Genomic DNA, 11,041 nt, shown 5'->3' on the forward strand with positions numbered 1-11,041 from the left:
AACTTCTTGCCAAAAAGTTACAAAAATATTTTTGTGATTAATTGACAACAGATATACAAAAATAAAGTACACGCATAATAAAACTGGTCAGCAATATAGAAGAAAAAAAGGATAATAGTATGTTATTGGTTCAAGTTAATTAAGTACTCACATGATAAACTCGAGGAAGATGAAAATGAGAATCGCCGCAGTGACAATCTTTCCCGAGTAACAAGTGTAGATAGCACTCGTGGAAAAATGGATTTGCATGTCATTTTGTGATGTATGTTAGGTACTTAGGGGTGGAGGTTCAAATGGAAAGTAAGATGCGCAGAATTTATATGGAGGAGGAAATTAAGGATGTTAAAATGGTTCTTTGTGCATTAATTCCGGCCAGTATCAAGATCATGACAGTATATTTTTTCATATAGTGCGATAATACTATGTTGTATGATAAACCAATCAAAAACACATCACATTCAATACAAATTAGGTTTTATTTGTTCAGTGAGAAAGGACAAAGAATTCAAGAATGCATCTTAAGAAGAAAAGATACCTTGCGGTTGTTCGACACAAAAGAATTTTTTTACTGAAACTACATTATTATTCTAAGAAAGAATATTTTGGTGTGAGAGTCCTGCAATATAGCCAGGATTACGGCTACCCACCTCCAACAGGCTCCAATGTATTTCTTATTATTATGTTGGCCAGGCAAGATTTATATATGTGCTCAAAAAGATATTCTGTTGAGATGCTCTTCTTACTTCTGTTAGTGCTTGTTCTGATAGTGAACAATAATCTCGGTCATTAGATGATGTAAAAGCCTATGTTTTTTGTTTTCATAAATATTTTAGAAGCCTATTATTGGGGCTTTAAAAAGGAGGGGAATTTGGGAGCTTATAGGGTCATGAAGTAGAAATTCCTATAACCCCTTATCATACTATTTTATATTACCTAATTTTTCCTCGATTTAATTAGTCTGAGTTATGATCAACTGAACTAATTATGATTAGTGAATGATTAACTAAACTAATCATCCGACTAGATTTTTTGGAAATATTTTTTTTTGTTTTGATGATTTTGATAAACTTTTTTTTGAAAATTGATGAAAAACATCATGAAAATAGTCAGAAAAGCTTTGTAAACCTCTCCCAACCACAATTTTGTTGATTCAAATCCTTCAAAATCAAGATCAAAATCTGGATTTTTAACAATTACGGCTGGGATGTAGTACTTGACCTAACCGTGAATAGTGTTTACGGTTAGGACTTAGGAATAGAAAGATTCCAAACCGTAAACAGCAGTTTACGGCTGGGAAATGAAGAGCTTCTGGCCGTAAGCTCTTCCAGGATTACCTGTGTCTGCATTACGGCTAGGTTCAAATTACGGTGAGGTTTTCCTAGCATTTTTCTCAGCCGAAGCCCATGTTACGGTTTGGAATATCTGGTTGTACTCAACACGTGTTTTCTTTCTTATTCTCAGAACAAGTTGCGGCTAGTTTTTCCTAGCCATAAATAACGGACGGGAAACCCGGACGAATACACTACCATGGATGGAAAAATCTAGCCGAAAGTATACCTCAGTTTTTTTTCTTCTGTGATTATCAGTTTTACTTAGATCGAATATGTACTTGTAATCATTGTATGACCAGAGAATTAGCCTTAAACTGAGTATGAACTTATACTCTTTTTGGAATCGAGTATACTCGTTCTCTGAAATAGTCATGTGCACTTTAAAGGATATAAGTTTTTTTTTTCTTTTCTCTCTCTTCTCTGAAATAGTGTTTTTCTTCAGAGAGTTCTACGTAGGGCGTTGACTTAGGTCAAAATTAGGTTTCTGCGTCGAATTTCTTCGGGATTTCTGCTAGAAGTGTCGGGTCTGTGGATTTTCCCTGGGACTTGAAGTGGGTTTCTGGTTTACTTGGTTGTTGAGGTGGAGAGGTATTATTTCGAACAGGTAAGGGATACATCTCTTTTTGATTTCTAACCTTACTGGTTTGGTAGAGTGGTTGGTTGTGTGATTTTCAGTTTGATATGAGGTATCATTCAAGATATCATTTGGGTGATTATCTTTCCTTCTCTGTGTTCTGGTCTTGGTCTCTCTCGATTCCTTTTATCTCTTGCAATGGTTTTATTCCATTTAGTGTGTCATGTTGATTTTCAATCTCTGGTTTCCTTCTTCTTTGTATGTTCTCAACTATGTTCCCTGGGTCCGGGTTGCTTTGTTTCTTTCTTCTCTGGTTTGATTTTATTAGTGTTAGAACATGCCTTTAGATACTATAATAGATTTCCATGCCATAACTAAATTTCACATAATCCTGATCTTATTCCAATGGTTGTGTCTCAATATAGTTGGTATCATAGTTATTTGGGTTACAAATTTTTTCAAGTATAAATATCAGTTAAACCTTAAGAAAAATCGCAACTTTCCTTTCTTTCTTATGGATTCTAGCTTTGATCCTTTAAAAAATCTCAATCAAATTCCTGAGTCCTCTTCTGATATTGTGGAAACCTTAGCTGTCAATATGAAGAATAATCTCAACCTAGAAAGTGCAATAGAACCAATTGTCTACTTAGATAAGCATATGGTGTTAGAAATAGAAGAAGAAGATTACAGTTTGAGTATGCTTCGTAGAATCTGCTATCCTTTTACTATCTCAACAAGCAGAGTGAAGAAACTAGTGAGAGACACTTGGCCAATGTTCAAAGAGGTTGGTATTAAGAAATTTAGAGCAAGGTTAAATGTTCATCTTTACAAGTTTGGGTCTGAAATTGATATTATGAGAGTCAAAGATGATGGGCCATGGGTGTTGGATGGGTATCTGGTGGTGTTGATCGAAATTCCATAGATGGGTTTTCAATTTAGTGTTGCTATTAATATGGACTATGAGTTATTCATTGTATTCATGTGCAGAATACCTACACAATTCTTAACTACAGCAGCTTACAGAGTTATGGCTTCAGCTGTTGGTGAATTATGTGGGTTTGTTGAGCCAATGGGTCTATCCTTAGAGCATAAAACAATGAAAATGCTTATCGCGATTAATGTCATAGGATCTCTACCAAGGAGGGTGTTGGTGAGGGCTCAAGAAGAGGAAGCTTGGGTTTCAGTTAATTATAATGTTATGCCTTGGAGAATTTGCGAGTTATGAAGAATTCTGGATCATAGAAAAGAACCTTGCGTCGAAGGTCAGGTAATAATTGTGGAAGATACCCCAACTGGCAGTGAAGGAAGAACTGAGGTATTAATAGATGAGGAATTTATAGAGCATAGTGGTCATGTTGATATGAGTAAGCATGGTGTAAGAAAAGCTACAATCGCAACTTTGGTTCTCGAGGAGGCTAGGGGTTCGATAGAAGGTATGGAGGAGGAGTATTTGGTAGCTGAGCAAGAGGTTAACATTTCTGTTGAGAAACAGAATGCAGGGGAACTAAATTTGGTTGTTGAACAAATTGTAACGGATGTTAATAGAAGAAGGGAGGATGAAAGAATGACCGAGGAGATGAATAGAATCAAATGGAAATCAAAAGTGAGTGAAGCTTCAGTGGGTGTTATGGTAACTCCAACTTCGAAAGATGGTATTTCAACGGGCACTCTAGTTATAAGGGAAGGTGGTCAAGCAGTAGACTTGGAGGAAGCGATCAAGCGTATTGATAAAGCTAAAGAGTATCAATTAAAAGCTGGTAATCTTCTTGACTTCTCTGTCAATATGGTGGAACCTGAAAGAAAGAATAGGAAGTAAAAGAGGAAGGCAGCAGTGGTTGATGAAAATCCTAAGAAGTCGAAGGTGGATCAGAGGTCTGAGATATCTGGTGAGATACTATTAGGAAAAAACTTTTGCAAAAATGATTTTATTTCCACTCCTATTTCTGATAGTGTTATCTCTGACTCCATTCTAAAAATGCTTCTTCCTACTCCTTCCTAATGTTGCTCTAGAGAAGGTGCTACCAATATAATTTTGGCTAATCCTCATATGATTAGTACTCCTGCTCAGCTCCATGATGAACCATATGATATGTTTACTGACTACATCATTGATATGCCCGAACCAATCTGATGGAATCAGTAACGAGATACTTCTCTCTGCCCATACAAATAAACAGTTACACTCTCAAATTAAATTTAACCTTGTTACTGTCATATGCGAAAATAAGAACATGGGTGTTAATAATGTTACAAAGTGCAAGCATGGTTTAAATTATTTGATATATGTTGAAACTTGGAATGTAATTGATATTGAAGTGTTAAATAGGCATAAGTATGTCTGGTATAAGGAATGTATCCAGTTTGGAAGCATGAAAATTATGTTATGCAATTGCCAGGGGTGTGGGAAAAATTATACATGGGATCATTTTAAATCTTTAGTCAAGTCTGTTCAACCAGATGTTATATTTCTTAGTGAAACTAAACAACTTAGACCTAAAGTAGAAAGTTTATTCAGATCAGTCAGATACGAGAATATGCATATTATGGACCCGGTAGGTAAATCAGGAGGAGTTTCCTTAGCTTGGTTGGGTACAGTGAAATTAGACATTCTTCAGGTGTCCAGTTTCTACATCAATGTTTGTATTACTGATCAGGTTACTAGAAAGGATTGGTTACTTGGCGATCTTTATGGAAACCCTAACGACAAGAAAATAACTTGGGACTTCTTAACTCAGATGCCTACAATTACTACCACTAGTGGAAAAGGGGGTATTTGAAACCCACATCCACGACCCCCATCGACGGTCAAGTGACCCTGTACCGATCAAGACAGTCAAGGATATAATCAAGCGTTAATACCCGTCGTTGAATATTTACTATTTTGTCCCTCACTGAAGGACCCATTCCAGGACTGATGATCTATGATTAGGATTTTCTGGGTCCCACACTTTCGATTAAGTAGACTAAAGTAAGCGGGTTTGAAGACAACCAGTCTCTCTTGTTATTAACGCTCACTCCTAGAAGCAAAAAAAAAAACCTAGCCATCTTATTTCACGCCACACCTCACATCCAATCTCCCTCTCACTAAAACCAGTACCAATTTTCTTGAAGATAATGATGATTGATGATCAGCTCATGGTTATTATCATTCAATACAAAACTAGGATTCGTTCTGCCTCACCCTCATCATAACGACCAAACCCTAACTTTGTTTCTTGTACCGATTTCAAAGACCTAAGTAAGAAGAACCAACCACTCTTTTCTTCTACCTATTTCAACACTTTTCTTCTTTAAATCATCATTCTCGTTACTATCTTGAGCATCACCCGGTTTCAATTTCAATTTCGATTTTTTGTATTGAAGGTTTTTTTTTTTTGTTAAGATTTCAATTTCGGAATTTGGGGGTTTTGGCTATGGGTTAGCACAAATTTTGGGGATTTTTGCTAAGGTTTTTAAAATAATCTTTTGTAATTGATTTAATAGGTTTTGCAGTAACTGATTTTGTATCAATTTATTTATTGTTTCATTTTCAGTTTTTTCAATCTTGATATACTCTAAGCAAGAACATCAACAGGTAATTTCTGATTTATTATAGATTAGTTGCACTAATTTCTTTTTCTTAAGGATATATTTATTGTTCTTCCTTGATTTGGAAATTTTTTGATTTGAAGGTTCAAATAGAACTCAAATTTACTGATTTTGTTTAAGAGATCTGAGATATGGGTTTTCAACTTTTATTCTCCTTTTCATTTAGGGTTTTTCTTGAATTGATTGAGGTTTTGTATTAAGTAGTTGTTATTGTTGTGATGATGCTTGTTGTTTATAGGTTTGGGTGTTTTCATGGTCTGTCCTGGTGGTATCATATGGTTTTAAATCCACTGGATTATCTTCATCCAAGCGTGCACCTTTAAAAGCTGTTGAAAAGCTAGATGGTGAGTTTATTGTATCCTTGTGGAGCTTAGAGATTTGTTTAGTTTTAAAAGCTTTATTTCGTAGGGTTTATTTTTGTGTACTTGTAGGAAGGAATGTGATGGAAGAGATAATATGGTTCAATTTGCAAAGTATGGTCTGAATGCTGAACGAATGTAAATAAAATTTTCATATCTAAGTATAATATGTTTTTATAGTTCAAGTTCTTCATTGTTGTATAAAAGTAGTGTAGTTGTGAATTGTCTCTTACTAAGGATGTGCCTGCACAGAATGGGAGGTTTGTGCTGTTATATTCAATGACAATAAGTTGTGAGTAATTTGCATCAGTTGTTCTTTTAGTTGGGGTTGCCACTTAAAAGAAAGGATCTGAACCATCTATGGTGCCGATTCCTGAGTGTATTATAAGTTCAGTTGGCCTTGGTTTAACATTAAGTGGCCCTTGTTCTGCTTTACTTGAATAATAATTAGGTGTTGGAATTGATATGGTGGATAACTTCTTTTTCCTATTAAAAGTGTTGGTTGATATTTATATTCTTGTACACTGAATTTGTCTCAGGGATAACACTGCTTTGTCATCCAGCTCTCCAGAGGCCCTTTCTTCCAATTGTAGTCTCTCCCAAGTCTTATCTGCAACAGCTGTCGCTGAAGATGATTTTGATGACTTTGATTCCCGGGAAAACTTCAACTTCTAGTAAGTAATAGCTAATTATATTTTCACATTTTCCTAATAGAATCCAAGATGCTCCGTGAAAAAATTTACATGATGCTGGATATCTAAATATGTTCAGCTCCTGTTTGCACTTGTTAGTCTCTTGGGCTTCTCAAGGAACCTGGTCTGGAAAATAATCATAGTACACTGACTGAAAAATATTAACCAGGAACAAGATTTTATTTAGAATGATATACTTTTGTGGTCTGGATATATGTTTCCTCTTTATATATGGTTATGTAATAAAATGGGAGTCTTGAAGAAAGGAGGACCAACAACCCTACACCTATAATCATTTCTCTGAGGTTGATCTGTTTTAGGATACAATTTCTCTATCAGCAACACCGCATGTTGTTTCTGGAGTTACCTCCCAGGCTCAGCACAATTTTCAATCTGATCATATTTGAATATAATAGAGAGAAGTGACACTATGCTCGTTTCATTTTTGGTACAGAACTCTTGGACTTGTAGTCTTGTACACATATTATGCTTCTCTCCTGATTCTAGTGCATGGCTGAACTAAAGTAGCAAAGCTTCCTCAGATTTTTCTTGTGATGGTTTCATGTTTTTTCGGGCGAGTTATATTCATCATGTCCTGTACAAAAATATTTTTTGGATAAATATTTACATATTCATACTGGAAATTTCATGTGGCCTAAATGACTTGCCATTAAGAAGTCCATTTTGCATTGCCCACCAAAGTGTATTTTTCCCAAACCAAGTCTCAATGTTGATACTCTTTGTAGATTTGTTTGGCCTCTTGACTAAGCAAGATCTATTTTTACCATTTATGCAGGCCAGTGTTGATATATTTTCTGCGATGCCTTCCGGTAGCTCTGCATCTTCTTCAACAATGATCAATTTTTTCGCCACTCGAAGACCAGTTTTGCAAGCTAAATCCAAGACTGGGGATGCGTCTATTAATTCATAAACTGGTGATCCATTTCTGGAATGATGTTGAACAATTTTGAAGAGTCTATTAGTTCACAGACTTTTGATCCCTTTTTTGGAAAGCAGCTGAACAGTTTTGATGACCGTTTTGATGCATTGACTTTTTATACTGATCAAATCTCCAGAAAACCTACAGAAATGCAAAGTTCTATCAGTGAGAGGTGCCTTGAAAACCAGGACCAAAATACTTCAACAGATTATAAGCATCCATTGAAGAAGGATTCTTTTCAGGCCACCTCTGGAGTTTGGGCAGATACACTAAGTCGTGGGATGATCGATCTCAATATATTATCTGTTATTTTGTCTAGAGGGAGTCTGGAACAGTCTAGAAGTCGCATCCCCCATCGAAGGTATTGTCTGTTATTTTGACTATATTTTGAGACATAATTTATGAAATCAGTATCGCTGATTGTAAACCATTCTAGTTCCAGGTCTCGTGACAAGCATTGGGGTCGGGAAAGTAGAAGGAGAAGTCGTAGTAAGATCCGCAGTTTAAGTCCTGATTACCGATGGTGGTATTCGAAGTCGGTATGAACAATATTTCAGGAGAAGCAGAAGCAAGTCAGGCGGCAGGTAGTACAATTTACACATCTTGGATCCTTGTCTTCTCTGGATTTGCACCTTATATTGATGAAAATATCCTCATTTTTCAAAATGCCTCTCCTGTTCGGCGCAATCCTAGTCCTAGGAAAAAGAGTGCATGTCCTCGCAGTGCTCCTTTTTCTAGGGGTGAAAGCCCTAATATATTCAGTCATGAAAATCTTACACAAATTTTTCCATTTCTTCCTTGTGCGGTAGTTCTTTACTTTATCAAATTACAGGTGTTTGTAGCTGAACATCCTCTCTTCTCAGAACTTACATGTTGTGAAAGTCTAGTTCCAATATTTGTTTGGTTTGTTTGTAACTGGCCGCAAGCAGCAGTACACCCTAGGATGATGATGATGATGATGATGATAAAGAAGGTGATGTGAAAATGAGACTTTATTTTTGTTAGTTGTATTATTAGTTTACAATGTGGCTTATTTGTTTAGTATTGATTAGGTTTACAATTCAAACTGTCATAGTAACAGAGGTTTGGCATTACAGGATTTATTTTTGTCAGCTGGCAAGGAGACAAGATGCTGGTGAAAAGAAGGAAAATCCCAAGAAAGCATTCTAGGTCAAGTAACGAAGCATATGTCGAAGACCCAGAAGATGCAGCTGAAGGTGAAGCTATCTGCTTGTCTTTGTTGTGTTAATTTTTGAATTGTAAGTTCAATTTATGTCTTGTGAATTGATGAATTGGTTTGATTTTTCACAGAGGAAAAACAAGCTTTTTCAAAATAGGAATGGACATGGCAACGTGGGAAGAACACAACCTCGGAATATTTTTTTCTCGTTCTAGAGTTCAACTGTAACTTTTGGTGATGTAAATGGCACATGCCACATGCTATACTTCTTTCACTTCGAGGAAGATGGGAGGTGATCGGAACGATATATATCCTTCACAAGCATTTCCATTAATTGATAAGGTAAATAAACGATTCTTAAAATATTTACTTCAACATGGTGTTTTAGATCCTGTTAAGGTTGGAAAGATTGTGTTTTAGATCCTGTTAAGGTTGGAAAGATTGTGCTTATGTTAGGAATTTTTGCTAGTAAAGCTTAAAGGTATTCTCTAGCAATTATATAATTGGGATATCATTAGTCTGAATCCAGGTCTGCTTCTGGTCTTGTTGACTCATTATCATGTACACAGTTACACCTAATGAGCTTGTATTTGTAAAAGTCAAAAAACCAATAAACTGATTTTATCTGTATATATAGAAATGAACGAAGATATGGGTTTACTGAGGGAAGATGATAATCATGTTGAAAAGAGATGTTAGTTGTCTAAAGAGACCCCTAACCTTGCTCTTAGTTCATTACAAGGGACATGCTATTACAATTTGTCTATATCAATATATTGTTGTTTCTTCTTGCTTGTCTTCGTAAAACTCGATGAATATATTGGCAGATCTTACTTCCTGTTAAAGAGTTACAATATTTAATCTGGCACATGTTTTTTTTTTGCATTCTCTCATATGTTAGTTTGTTTTTCTGTCGTATTTATTGTGATAATGAAACCAAACATGCTAACAATATATGCTTAACTGATCTACGAGAAATTTGTGATATGATTGATTACTAATCTCATATATTAGTTTGTTCGTCTGTCGTATTTATTAATCATTTATGGTAGGAATAACTCCCAGGTTTATTTCTTATGTTAGTGCAGCATTTCATCTTAGTTGCTGTTGTATAATCTAGGTTCTGACGTTTGTTTGTCTACTGGAATATGATTTATTGACTTTTTTTTGTTTTTATTGAAGTTATTGGTGCCCTGCTTTACAAGACGACCACACATGAAGATTACTTCACAAGTATGTCTTTCTATCTATTCCCATAAGTGTGATTCATTGATGTTTCAGATTATCAGTTGATGAATGATAAATTTTCCTAAAGAAACCTATTTCCCATTTAAAGCCATTGATTCAACAAATAGGTTTCTTTGTTTCCTCATGCTTTTCTCAATCACTGCGCTAATAGCAACTGGTTTATCGGTAGGAAGAGCAAAACTGTTGATTTCTTTTGGTTATTCATCTTGGGGCATCTCTGCAACCTTACCTGCAATACCTGTTATCGGCCTTACATTAGGATTCCATGTATAACCCATTTTGTATCTTGTTCTCGAGATATGTCAAGGTCGTGAATTAATGAACTAGTTTCGTTTGTGCCATTGTGTCGATGTTGGACAGAGGTAAGTAAAGAGATTGACATCATACTGGTTAGGATGGTACCTTTATAGATTACTGTCCTCTCATGTGCATGGTTATTGTTTTTATAAGCATTTTCTTGAGTATTGTGACCTCCCCACATTAATCATATGATGGCTTTTGCTGTGCAGGCACACCATTATGAAGTAGGAATAAGTTCTTCATCATCGTCGGAGTTTATAATTTTGCTGTTTAATCAATAGTCTTTTAGTTCATCGTTTTGTAATCGAATCCTAGAACTACATATTACACTTGTCAGAACTACATATTTTAATCCTTTGTTTAATTTAAAACCAATGAATCAATGAATGTTAAATTGAATGATTATTTATGTGCAAGTTTAATTTGATTCTCATTTGAATTCTAATTTGAGTTTCATTTGAATTCTAACTTGAGTTTCATTTGAATTTGGTTTGAATTTGAGTTTCATTTGGGTTAGATTAAAGATTTAGTCAGATTCATTCAGGCCAGACAGCCAATCTGAATCTTTTTTTTCTTATATTAAGATTTATATCTATGACTGATTGAAGTCAGTCATAAAAATTGACCGTTAAAATCGGTCGTTGATATAAGATTTTCAACGACCCCCAGAGACACGTCATAGTTGAAAAAGACGCTCAAACAACGACCCTTTCTTTGACTGATAAAGCAAGTCATAGATACGAGTTAAATGACTTTCTTTGTAGGTCCCGAAACTGCTGATTTCCACTAGTGTACCCTCCCTTGGTTGGTAATTTGAGATCTAAATATA

General features: G+C 35.4%; 1 long non-coding RNA gene across 1 annotated transcript; it reads left to right on the forward strand.

Moving 5' to 3' along the window:
* The first annotated feature begins 5,731 nt into the window (after window positions 1–5,731).
* On the forward strand, window positions 5,732–10,542 carry LOC113325176. The gene is made up of 9 exons (XR_003347987.1): window positions 5,732–5,837; window positions 6,392–6,526; window positions 7,341–7,845; window positions 7,927–8,068; window positions 8,317–8,457; window positions 8,582–8,701; window positions 8,796–9,006; window positions 9,847–9,897; window positions 10,422–10,542. It is a non-coding gene; the product is annotated as an uncharacterized LOC113325176 (long non-coding RNA).
* The last annotated feature ends 499 nt before the right edge of the window (window positions 10,543–11,041 follow it).

This window comes from Papaver somniferum, chromosome 1 (assembly GCF_003573695.1).
Source record: "Papaver somniferum cultivar HN1 chromosome 1, ASM357369v1, whole genome shotgun sequence".
NCBI lineage: Eukaryota > Viridiplantae > Streptophyta > Magnoliopsida > Ranunculales > Papaveraceae > Papaver > Papaver somniferum.